The following is a 12,260-nucleotide window of genomic DNA, read 5'->3' as shown; positions in this document are numbered from 1 at the left end:
GTTTGTTTTTCGCTCATATACAAATGTAATCAGTGAATTACGATCGAGGCGAAAGAAAAAACAAGATGTTTTAAGTTATGGATTTGAACTCAGTAGTGCTGTGTGTGAGGCAGCAGTCTTAAACATTGAGCTATCCTGGGTCCCGTTAAGGTTTGTTTTTCGCTCATATACAAATGTAATCAGTGAACTATGATCGAGGTGAAAGAAAAAACAAGATGTTCTAAGTTATGGATTTGAACTCAGTAGTACTTTGTGGGAGGCAGCAGTCTTAACCATTTAACTATCCTGGGTCCCGTTAAGGTTTGGTTTTTGCTCATATCAGTGAACTATGATCGAGGCAAAACAAAAAACACGATCTTCCAAGTCATGGATTTGAACCGAGTAGTACTGCGTGAGAGGCAGAAGTCTTAACCACTGAGATAGCCCGCGTCCCGTTAAGGTTTGGGTTTCGCTCATATACAAATGTAATCAGTGAACAATAATCGAGGCGAAAGAAAAAACAAGATCTTTCAAGTTATGGATTTGAACCCAGTAATACTGCATGGCAGGCAGCAGTCTTAACCAAGAGTCCAGTCCATAGTGGGGCCAGCAGGACACCATCCCGAGCGGAGACGGGTCAGCAGCGCAGAGATGTTCCCAGCCGATGCACAGGCGAGCGGTCCACCCCGGGTCCCGACTCTGGACAGCCAGCACTTCATCCATGGCCACCGGACCTGTGCCCCCCCCCCCCCCCCCCCTCAAGGAAAAGGGGAGCAGAGGAGAAAAGAAAAGAAACGGCAGATCAACTGGTCTAACAGGGGGGCTATTTAAAGGCTAGAGTATACAAATGAGTTTTAAGATGGGACTTAAATGCTTCTACTGAGGTAGCATCTCTAACTGTTACTGCTAGAACATTCCATAGTACTGGAGCCCCAATAGAAAACGCTCTATAGCCCGCAGACTTTTTTTGGGCTCTGGGAATCACTAATAAGCCGGAGTTCTTTGAACGCAGATTTCTTGCCGGGACATATGGTACAATGCAATCGACAAGATAGGACGGAGCTAGACCGTGTAGTATTTTATACGTAAGTAGTAAAACCTTAAAGTCACATCTTAAGTGCACAGGAAGCCAGTGCAGGTGAGCCAGTATAGGTATATATATATGTATATATGTATATAAGGTATATACAGTATAGGCGTAATATGATCAAACTTTCTTGTTCTTGTCAAAAGTCTAGCAGCCGCATTTTGTACCAACTGTAATTTTTTAATGCTAGACATAGGGAGACCCGAAAATAATACGTTACAGTAGTCGAGACGAGACGTAACGAACGCATGAATAATGATCTCAGCGTCGCTAGTGGATAAAATAGAACGAATTTTAGCGATATTACGGAGATGAAAGAAGGCGGTTTTAGTAACACTCTTAATGTGTGATTCAAAGGAGAGAGTTGGGTGGAAGATAATACCCAGATTCTTTACTGATTCGCCTTGTGTAATTGTTTGGTTGTCAAATGTTAAGGTGGTATTATTAAATAAATGTCGGTGTTTAGCAGGACTGATAATCAGCATTTCCGTTTTCTTAGTGTTGAGTTGCAAGAAGTTAGCGGACATCAATTGTTTAATTTCATTAAGACACGCCTCCAGCTGACTACAATCCGGCGTGTTGGTCAGCTTTAGGGGCATGTAGAGTTGGCTGTCATCAGCATAGCAATGAAAGCTAACACCGTATTTGCATATGATGTCGCCTAGCGGCAGCATGTAAATACTAAAGAGTGCAGGGCCAAGAACCGAACCCTGAGGGACTCCGCACGTTACCTTAACATAGTCCGAGGTCACATTATTATGGGAGACGCATTGCATCCTGTCAGTAAGATAAGAGTTAAACCACGACAAAGCTAAGTCTGCCATACCAATACGTGTTTTGATACGCTCTAATAAAATATTATGATCGACGGTATCGAAAGCAGCGCTAAGATCAAGAAGCAGCAACATAGATGACGCATCAGAATCCATCAGGATTGATCAAAAAATAATGTGAGTCCATTAGGGGTGTAACGGTACGTGTATTTGTATTGAACCGTTTCGGTTCGGAGGTGTACCGTACGAGTTTCCACACGGACATATTAAGTAGCGTAACGCACGTTGTGTAAACAATGCACACCGAGGCACAACACACGGCATGCTAGCAGCTAACGGGCTAGGATAGCCCGTTAGCTGCTAGCATGCCGTTTCAAGTTATGGATTTGAAACCATTAGTACTGTGTGTGAGGAAGCAGTCTTAACCATTGAGCTATCCCGAATCCCGTTAGGGTTGGTTTTTTGCTCGTATACAAATGTAATCAGTGAACTATGATGGAGGTGAAACAAAAAACAAGATCTTCCGAGTTATGGATTTGAACTCAGTAGTGCTGTGTGTGAGGCAGCAGTCTTAAACATTGAGCTATCCTGGGTCCCGTTAAGGTTTGTTTTTCGCTCATTTACAAATGTAATCAGTGAACTACGATCGAGGCGAAAGAAAAAACAAGATCTTCCAAGTTATGGATTTGAACTCAGTAGTGCTTTGTGGGAGGCAGCAGTCTTAACCATTGAGCTATCCTGGGTCCCGTTAACTTTTGTTTTTTGCTCATATACAAATGTAATCAGTGAACAATAATCAAGGCGAAAGAAAAAACAAGATTTTTCAAGCTATCCTAGCCCGTTAGCTGCTAGCATGCCGTGTGTTGTGCCTCGGTGTGCATTGTTTACACAACGTGCGTTACGCTACTTAATATGTCCGTGTGGAAACTCGTACGGTACACCTCCGAACCGAACCGGTTCAATACAAATACACGTACCGTTACACCCCTAATGGACTCACGTTATTTTTTGATCAATCCTCATCCACAAATCCATCAAAGGCCTCATCTTCTGTGTCCCAAATGAACAGCTGGGCAAGTTGTCCATCAAACATGTCAGATTCCCTCTCCTCATTTTCAAAGTCAGTCTCGTTGTCCATTAGCATAGCAAGCTAGCACAACAGTAGATGCTGACTTCTCTTGCCCCGTTGTGCGTATGGATTCGCTACCCTTCTGGTCCCCTTCTTCTCCACTTATTGCTTCACCGGGATGTCGAAAGTGAGCGTCCATGTTGGTGATGTGTATGTCAGCAATTTTTTTTAATTTACAACGCACATAGCAGCACTACATGCTCACTGGGGGCGTGCCTTTAGCGTCCTCTCTCACCTGAAACCTTCACCCTTTAACGTCCGCATGCTGTCCTCAGTCACGTCCGCTTTTCCTCCATATAAACATATAACATCTATGGCTTTTGGAACTCAGTGCACACACAACAGCCTATCTGGATCCAAGTCCATAAGGAATCGGTTCGATAAGAGGATTCGCCAATGGGCTCAAACTCGATAATTTCTTAACGAACATCATCCCTAGTAAAAACAAACCAGAATATAACTAACACTGTTGATTGATTGATTGAGACTTTTATTAGTAGGTTGCACAGTGAAGTCCATATTCCGTACAATTGACCACTAAATGGTAACACCCCAATAGGTTTTTCCACTTGTTTAAGTCGGGGTCCAGTTACACTTACTGTAATCATGTCAAAGTCGACCAGTCTCTCGGTCCATGGCCACATTTGTCTACTAGCAGGTGAGAGATGCATGAATTATAATCTAGAATGAACTTTTAGCAAGTTTAAGACCAAGCCGGCTCAGCTGGCATTAGCTCACTGCCATTAATGCGCCACTAAAATAGGCCGTCTGCGTTAGCGCTTATAATAACAACATCATTCATATTTGTTTAATTTTCAGGTCCTGTCATGTAAATGGAGTATTGTTGGTGGCTTTTTGGATATTTTTTCAGAGGGTTTTATGGGCGTAATGGAAGACCCTCGATCTGTTTGCCTGACCTATTATTTATTTATTTAAGATTTGGAATGCATAAAAAAGCCAAGTATGTGTTCTCGTCTTACATAAGGATTGTGAATGATAAACAGCACATCTCTTTCCAATGTTTGAGTATTTCCATTATGACTGATCTAATAATATGGTCAGAGTGCAGAAGTGAGGTAGAATCTATGCATATTGATGAAGATGCTTGGAGGAGAATATTTTATTATTATGGAGCAGTGGTTCTTAACCTTGTTGGAGGTACCGAACCCTTCTTTAGTGAAAAATAAAATGTTTTTTTTTTTTTTTCAAATTCAAGACAAAGTTATGTTTTTGGTAACACTTTAGTATGGGGAACATATTCTAAGTAACAAAGACTACATTTAGAGTTTTTTGGACAATAGGGGAACATATTCTATGTAACAAAGACTACATTTAGAGTTTTTTTGGACAATAGAGGGAACATATTCTAAGTAACAAAGACTAAATTTAGAGTTTTTTGGACAATAGGGGAACATATTCTAAGTAACAAAGACTACATTTAGAGTTTTTTTGGACAATAGGGGAACATATTCTAAGTAACAAAGACTACATTTAGAGTTTTTTGGACAATAGGGGAACATATTCTAAGTAACAAAGACTACATTTAGAGTTTTTTGGACAATAGGGGAACATATTCTAAGTAACAAAGACTACATTTAGAGTTTTTTGGACAATAGGGGAACATATTCTAAGTAACAAAGACTAAATTTAGAGTTTTTTGGACAATAGGGGAACATATTCTAAGTAACAAAGACTACATTTAGAGTTTTTTGGACAATAGGGGAACATATTCTAAGTAACAAAGACTACATTTAGAGTTTTTTGGACAATAGGGGAACATATTCTAAGTAACAAAGACTACATTTAGAGTTTTTTGGACAATAGGGGAACATATTCTAAGTAACAAAGACTAAATTTAGAGTTTTTTGGACAATAGGGGAACATATTCTATGTAACAAAGACTACATTTAGAGTTTTTTGGACAATAGGGGAACATATTCTAAGTAACAAAGACTACATTTAGAGTTTTTTGGACAATAGGGGAACATATTCTAAGTAACAAAGACTACATTTAGAGTTTTTTGGACAATAGGGGAACATATTCTAAGTAACAAAGACTACATTTAGAGTTTTTTGGACAATAGGGGAACATATTCTAAGTAACAAAGACTAAATTTAGAGTTTTTTGGACAATAGGGGAACATATTCTAAGTAACAAAGACTACATTTAGAGTTTTTTGGACAATAGGGGAACATATTCTAAGTAACAAAGACTACATTTAGAGTTTTTTGGACAATAGGGGAACATTCTAAGTAACAAAGACTAAATTTAGAGTTTTTTGGACAATAGGGGAACATATTCTAAGTAACAAAGACTACATTTAGAGTTTTTTGGACAATAGGGGAACATATTCTAAGTAACAAAGACTAAATTTAGAGTTTTTTGGACAATAGGGGAACATATTCTAAGTAACAAAGACTACATTTAGAGTTTTTTGGACAATAGGGGAACATATTCTAAGTAACAAAGACTACATTTAGAGTTTTTTGGACAATAGGGGAACATATTCTAAGTAACAAAGACTAAATTTAGAGTTTTTTGGACAATAGGGGAACATATTCTAAGTAACAAAGACTACATTTAGAGTTTTTTGGACAATAGGGGAACATATTCTAAGTAACAAAGACTACATTTAGAGTTTTTTGGACAATAGGGGAACATATTCTAAGTAACAAAGACTACATTTAGAGTTTTTTGGACAATAGGGGAACATATTCTAAGTAACAAAGACTAAATTTAGAGTTTTTTGGACAATAGGGGAACATATTCTAAGTAACAAAGACTACATTTAGAGTTTTTTGGACAATAGGGGAACATATTCTAAGTAACAAAGACTAAATTTAGAGTTTTTTGGACAATAGGGGAACATATTCTAAGTAACAAAGACTAAATTTAGAGTTTTTTGGACAATAGGGGAACATATTCTAAGTAACAAAGACTACATTTAGAGTTTTTTGGACAATAGGGGAACATATTCTAAGTAACAAAGACTACATTTAGAGTTTTTTGGACAATAGGGGAACATATTCTAAGTAACAAAGACTAAATTTAGAGTTTTTTGGACAATAGGGGAACATATTCTAAGTAACAAAGACTAAATTTAGAGTTTTTTGGACAATAGGGGAACATATTCTAAGTAACAAAGACTACATTTAGAGTTTTTTGGACAATAGGGGAACATATTCTAAGTAACAAAGACTACATTTAGAGTTTTTTGGACAATAGGGGAACATATTCTAAGTAACAAAGACTACATTTAGAGTTTTTTGGACAATAGGGGAACATATTCTAAGTAACAAAGACTACATTTAGAGTTTTTTGGACAATAGGGGAACATATTCTAAGTAACAAAGACTACATTTAGAGTTTTTTGGACAATAGGGGAACATATTCTAAGTAACAAAGACTACATTTAGAGTTTTTTGGACAATAGGGGAACATATTCTAAGTAACAAAGACTACATTTAGAGTTTTTTGGACAATAGGGGAACATATTCTAAGTAACAAAGACTACATTTAGAGTTTTTTGGACAATAGGGGAACATATTCTAAGTAACAAAGACTACATTTAGAGTTTTTTGGACAATAGGGGAACATATTCTAAGTAACAAAGACTACATTTAGAGTTTTTTGGACAATAGGGGAACATATTCTAAGTAACAAAGACTAAATTTAGAGTTTTTTTGGACAATAGGGGAACATATTCTAAGTAACAAAGACTACATTTAGAGTTTTTTGGACAATAGGGCAACATATTTTAAGTAACAAAGACTACATTTAGAGTTTTTTGGACAATAGGGGAACATATTCTAAGTAACAAAGACTACATTTAGAGTTTTTTGGACAATAGGGGAACATATTCTAAGTAACAAAGACTACATTTAGAGTTTTTTGGACAATAGGGGAACATATTCTAAGTAACAAAGACTACATTTAGAGTTTTTTGGACAATAGGGGAACATATTCTAAGTAACAAAGACTACATTTAGAGTTTTTTGGACAATAGGGGAACATATTCTAAGTAACAAAGACTACATTTAGAGTTTTTTGGACAATAGGGGAACATATTCTAAGTAACAAAGACTACATTTAGAGTTTTTTGGACAATAGGGGAACATATTCTAAGTAACAAAGACTACATTTAGAGTTTTTTGGACAATAGGGGAACATATTCTAAGTAACAAAGACTACATTTAGAGTTTTTTGGACAATAGGGGAACATATTCTAAGTAACAAAGACTACATTTAGAGTTTTTTGGACAATAGGGGAACATATTCTAAGTAACAAAGACTACATTTAGAGTTTTTTGGACAATAGGGGAACATATTCTAAGTAACAAAGACTACATTTAGAGTTTTTTGGACAATAGGGGAACATATTCTAAGTAACAAAGACTACATTTAGAGTTTTTTGGACAATAGGGGAACATATTCTAAGTAACAAAGACTACATTTAGAGTTTTTTGGACAATAGGGGAACATATTCTAAGTAACAAAGACTACATTTAGAGTTTTTTGGACAATAGGGCAACATATTCTAAGTAACAAAGACTACATTTAGAGTTTTTTGGACAATAGGGGAACATATTCTAAGTAACAAAGACTACATTTAGAGTTTTTTGGACAATAGGGGAACATATTCTAAGTAACAAAGACTACATTTAGAGTTTTTTGGACAATAGGAGAACATATTCTAAGTAACAAAGACTACATTTAGAGTTTTTTGGACAATAGGGGAACATATTCTAAGTAACAAAGACTACATTTAGAGTTTTTTGGACAATAGGGGAACATATTCTAAGTAACAAAGACTACATTTAGAGTTTTTTGGACAATAGGGGAACATATTCTATGTAACAAAGACTACATTTAGAGTTTTTTGGACAATAGGGGAACATATTCTAAGTAACAAAGACTACATTTAGAGTTTTTTGGACAATAGGGGAACATATTCTAAGTAACAAAGACTACATTTAGAGTTTTTTGGACAATAGGGGAACATATTCTAAGTAACAAAGACTACATTTAGAGTTTTTTGGACAATAGGGGAACATATTCTAAGTAACAAAGACTACATTTAGAGTTTTTTGGACAATAGGGGAACATATTCTAAGTAACAAAGACTACATTTAGAGTTTTTTGGACAATAGGGGAACATATTCTAAGTAACAAAGACTACATTTAGAGTTTTTTGGACAATAGGGGAACATATTCTAAGTAACAAAGACTACATTTAGAGTTTTTTGGACAATAGGGGAACATATTCTAAGTAACAAAGACTACATTTAGAGTTTTTTGGACAATAGGGGAACATATTCTAAGTAACAAAGACTACATTTAGAGTTTTTTGGACAATAGGGGAACATATTCTAAGTAACAAAGACTACATTTAGAGTTTTTTGGACACTAAAGGAACATATTCTAAGTAACAAAGACTTAATTTGGAGTTTTTTGTTAGGGTTAGGGTCAGGGTTTAAGGGTTAGGGTTATAATAAGGCCATGCCGAATAAGGCATTAATAAGTACTTAATAATGACTAGTTAAGAGCCAATATGTTACTAATTTGCATGTTAATAAGCAACTAATTAATGGTGAATATGTTCCCCATACTAAAGTGTTACTATGTTTTATTACCGGTGCACAAAATGAAGCGTGCATGAACATCACCTTGTTCAAACAACAAAACCAACACAGTGCTTAAACTCACAACAAATGACACACCTGCAAATCAGTCAGCTGTTGTCGTATCCGTAATACGCCGATAGGGAGAAGTTTGTATTTGCACGATGTCGGGTGTGTCTTGACCTCCGTCAAACCCCTGAGCCCGACTCACCGAACCCCTAGGGTTCCATCCAACCCAGGTTAAGAACCACTGTTATAGAGGTTTGTTTGAAATAGGGACAGACACAGAAACATAGACATCTGGAACAGTTATCCAATGTATGCATCATAGTGTTTGTAGCCAAAGCTTGTCCCCAACAACAACAACAACACAGATCCAACATCATTAAAATAGGAAAATAAAAAATAGAACGAGTCGATAATAATGATAATAGTAATAATACAGACAAAGTGCAAACTAGATAAAAGCCAATAATAATAATAACATAGACAAGGTGAAGACTAGATAAAAAAACAATTAGTAAAAATGAGTAAAAACTAAACATGGGAACACGATTGTTGCTCAACTAGCCATCATTTAGTTTGTTTTTTGAAAGTGACAAGTGCAGGTATACTTTTCAAAGTGTCAGGTAAAGAGTCCTTTTATTGAAAAGGCAGTCTGGGAAAAGATGTTCTACGGAATGGAACAACAGTTGCCTTTTGACGTTGCTCGAGTGGTAGATCTGCTACCACTTTGCAGTCTTGTAATGAATTGCCTTGCAGAGCAATTGGGGAGCAGAGTTATCCAAGCATTTAAAAACCAGTTTGACTGTGTGTAACAAAATAAAATTGGTAAAACTTAAAATATTGTATTTGGTTCAAATTTGGCAATGATGATATTGTATACTGTTCTTGTCTAGGACTTTCAAGGCGCGGTTATAAAGACACTCAATGGTCTTGATTGATGGCTGGTGTGCAAAATGGTCCACAGTTCTTGTGGCATTTTGCAATGTTTAGACGCTATTTTCACATACTTTGTGGATTGTAAATACAATTGGATATGTTCAATGCAGGGGTCGGCAACCCAAAATGTTGAAAGAGCCATATTGGACCAAAAATACAAAAAAAAAAATCTGTCTGGAGCCGCAAAAAATTAAAAGCCATATTACATACAGATAGTGTGTCATGAGATATCAATTGAATTAAGAGGACTTAAAGGAAACTAAATGACTTCAAATATAGCTACAAATGAGGCATTATGATGCAATATGTACATATATCTAGCCTAAATAGCATGTTAGCATCTACAAACGAGGCATAATGATGCAATATGTACATATAGCTAGCCTAAATAGCATGTTAGCATCGATTAGCTTGCAGTCATGCAGTGACCAAATATGTCTGATTAGCACTCCACACAAGTCAATAACATCAACAAAACTCACCTTTCATGCACAACCTTAAAAGTTTGGTGGACAAAATGAGACAGAAAAAGAAGTGGCATAAAACACGTCCTAGAAAGTTATACATGTAAACAATCTACGGTGAGTTCAAGGACCGCCAAAATTAGTAGGACAAAACGGCGCTCGCCAAATACTGGAATCAGTGAAGCATGTTTAATATAAACAGTGTGCTTTATAACAATTAGGGAGGTTTGTGTCATGTTTGTCCTCCTACAGAAACCATATTAAAACAAAAAATAGATTTTTTTCTCCTCATCTTTTTCCATTTTTCATACATTTCTGAAAAAGCTCCAGAGAGCCACTAGGGCGGCACTAGAGCCGCGGGTTGCCAACCCCTGGTTTAATGGATACAATGAAACAATTTAGCATATAAAGTGAACTTGTTTTTCCATTCTATTGCTACTTTACTGTCAACTTATAAGAACAAGACACATGAAAAACATCTAAGCTTTAAATAAACTAACTATTACTAGTTAAACCACACTGTATGGTGAGGTTTAATAGTAACAGGTGTCAGATGAACATGTTTGCTGTGCTATTTATGTCTGCGTCTGTCAGTGGAATTTCAATTAACACTCGTGGTTAAACAAAGGGAATATACAGGTAAAAGCCAGTAAATTAGAATATTTTGAAAAACTTGATTTATTTCAGTAATTGCATTCAAAAGGTGTAACTTGTACATTATATTTATTCATTGCACACAGACTGATGCATTCAAATGTTTATTTCATTTAATTTTGATGATTTGAAGTGGCAACAAATGAAAATCCAAAATTCCGTGTGTCACAAAATTTGAATATTACTTAAGGCTAATACAAAAAAGGGATTTTTAGAAATGTTGGCCAACTGAAAAGTATGAAAATGAAAAATATGAGCATGTACAATACTCAATACTTGCTTGGAGCTCCTTTTGCCTCAATTACTGCGTTAATGCGGCGTGGCATGGTGTCGATGAGTTTCTGGCACTGCTCAGGTGTTATGAGAGCCCAGGTTGCTCTGATAGTGGCCTTCAACTCTTCTGCGTTTTTGGGTCTGGCATTCTGCATCTTCCTTTTCACAATACCCCACAGATTTTCTATGGGGCTAAGGTCAGGGGAGTTGGCGGGCCAATTTAGAACAGAAATACCATGGTCCGTAAACCAGGCACGGGTAGATTTTGCGCTGTGTGCAGGCGCCAAGTCCTGTTGGAACTTGAAATCTCCATCTCCATAGAGCAGGTGAGCAGCAGGAAGCATGAAGTGCTCTAAAACTTGCTGGTAGACGGCTGCGTTGACCCTGGATCTCAGGAAACAGAGTGGACCGACACCAGCAGATGACATGGCACCCCAAACCATCACTCAACCATGCAAATTTTGCATTTCCTTTGGAAATCGAGGTCCCAGAGTCTGGAGGAAGACAGGAGAGGCACAGGATCCACGTTGCCTGAAGTCTAGTGTAAAGTTTCCACCATCAGTGATGGTTTGGGGTGCCATGTCATCTGCTGGTGTCGGTCCACTCTGTTTCCTGAGATCCAGGGTCAACGCAGCCGTCTACCAGCAAGTTTTAGAGCACTTCATGCTTCCTGCTGCTGACCTGCTCTATGGAGATGGAGATTTCAAGTTCCAACAGGACTTGGCGCCTGCACACAGCGCAAAATCTACCCGTGCCTGGTTTACGGACCATGGTATTTCTGTTCTAAATTGGCCCGCCAACTCCCCTGACCTTAGCCCCATAGAAAATCTGTGGGGTATTGTGAAAAGGAAGATGCAGAATGCCAGACCCAAAAACGCAGAAGAGTTGAAGGCCACTATCAGAGCAACCTGGGCTCTCATAACACCTGAGCAGTGCCAGAAACTCATCGACTCCATGCCACGCCGCATTAACGCAGTAATTGAGGCAAAAGGAGCTCCAACCAAGTATTGAGTATTGTACATGCTCATATTTTTCATTTTCATACTTTTCAGTTGGCCAACATTTCTAAAAATCCCTTTTTTGTATTAGCCTTAAGTAATATTCTAATTTTGTGACACACGGAATTTTGGATTTTCATTTGTTGCCACTTCAAATCATCCAAATTAAATGAAATAAACATTTGAATGCATCAGTCTGTGTGCAATGAATAAATATAATGTACAAGTTACACCTTTTGAATGCAATTACTGAAATAAATCAAGTTTTTCAAAATATTCTAATTTACTGGCTTTTACCTGTATTGTGACGGCTGGTGACACCTTCTGTTGTTCACTGAC

General features: G+C 37.1%; 1 protein-coding gene across 3 annotated transcripts in view; it reads left to right on the top strand.

Annotated features, from left to right (window-relative positions):
* Positions 1–12,260, top strand: part of fam135b (family with sequence similarity 135 member B) — a 295,578-nt gene that overhangs the window by 261,686 nt on the left and 21,632 nt on the right. The gene's annotated exons all lie outside the window — the stretch shown is intronic.

The sequence above is a fragment of the Nerophis lumbriciformis genome, linkage group LG21 (genome assembly GCF_033978685.3).
Source record: "Nerophis lumbriciformis linkage group LG21, RoL_Nlum_v2.1, whole genome shotgun sequence".
NCBI classification, from domain to species: Eukaryota; Metazoa; Chordata; class Actinopteri; order Syngnathiformes; family Syngnathidae; genus Nerophis; species Nerophis lumbriciformis.
This window is presented reverse-complemented; position numbering and strand designations above follow the sequence as displayed.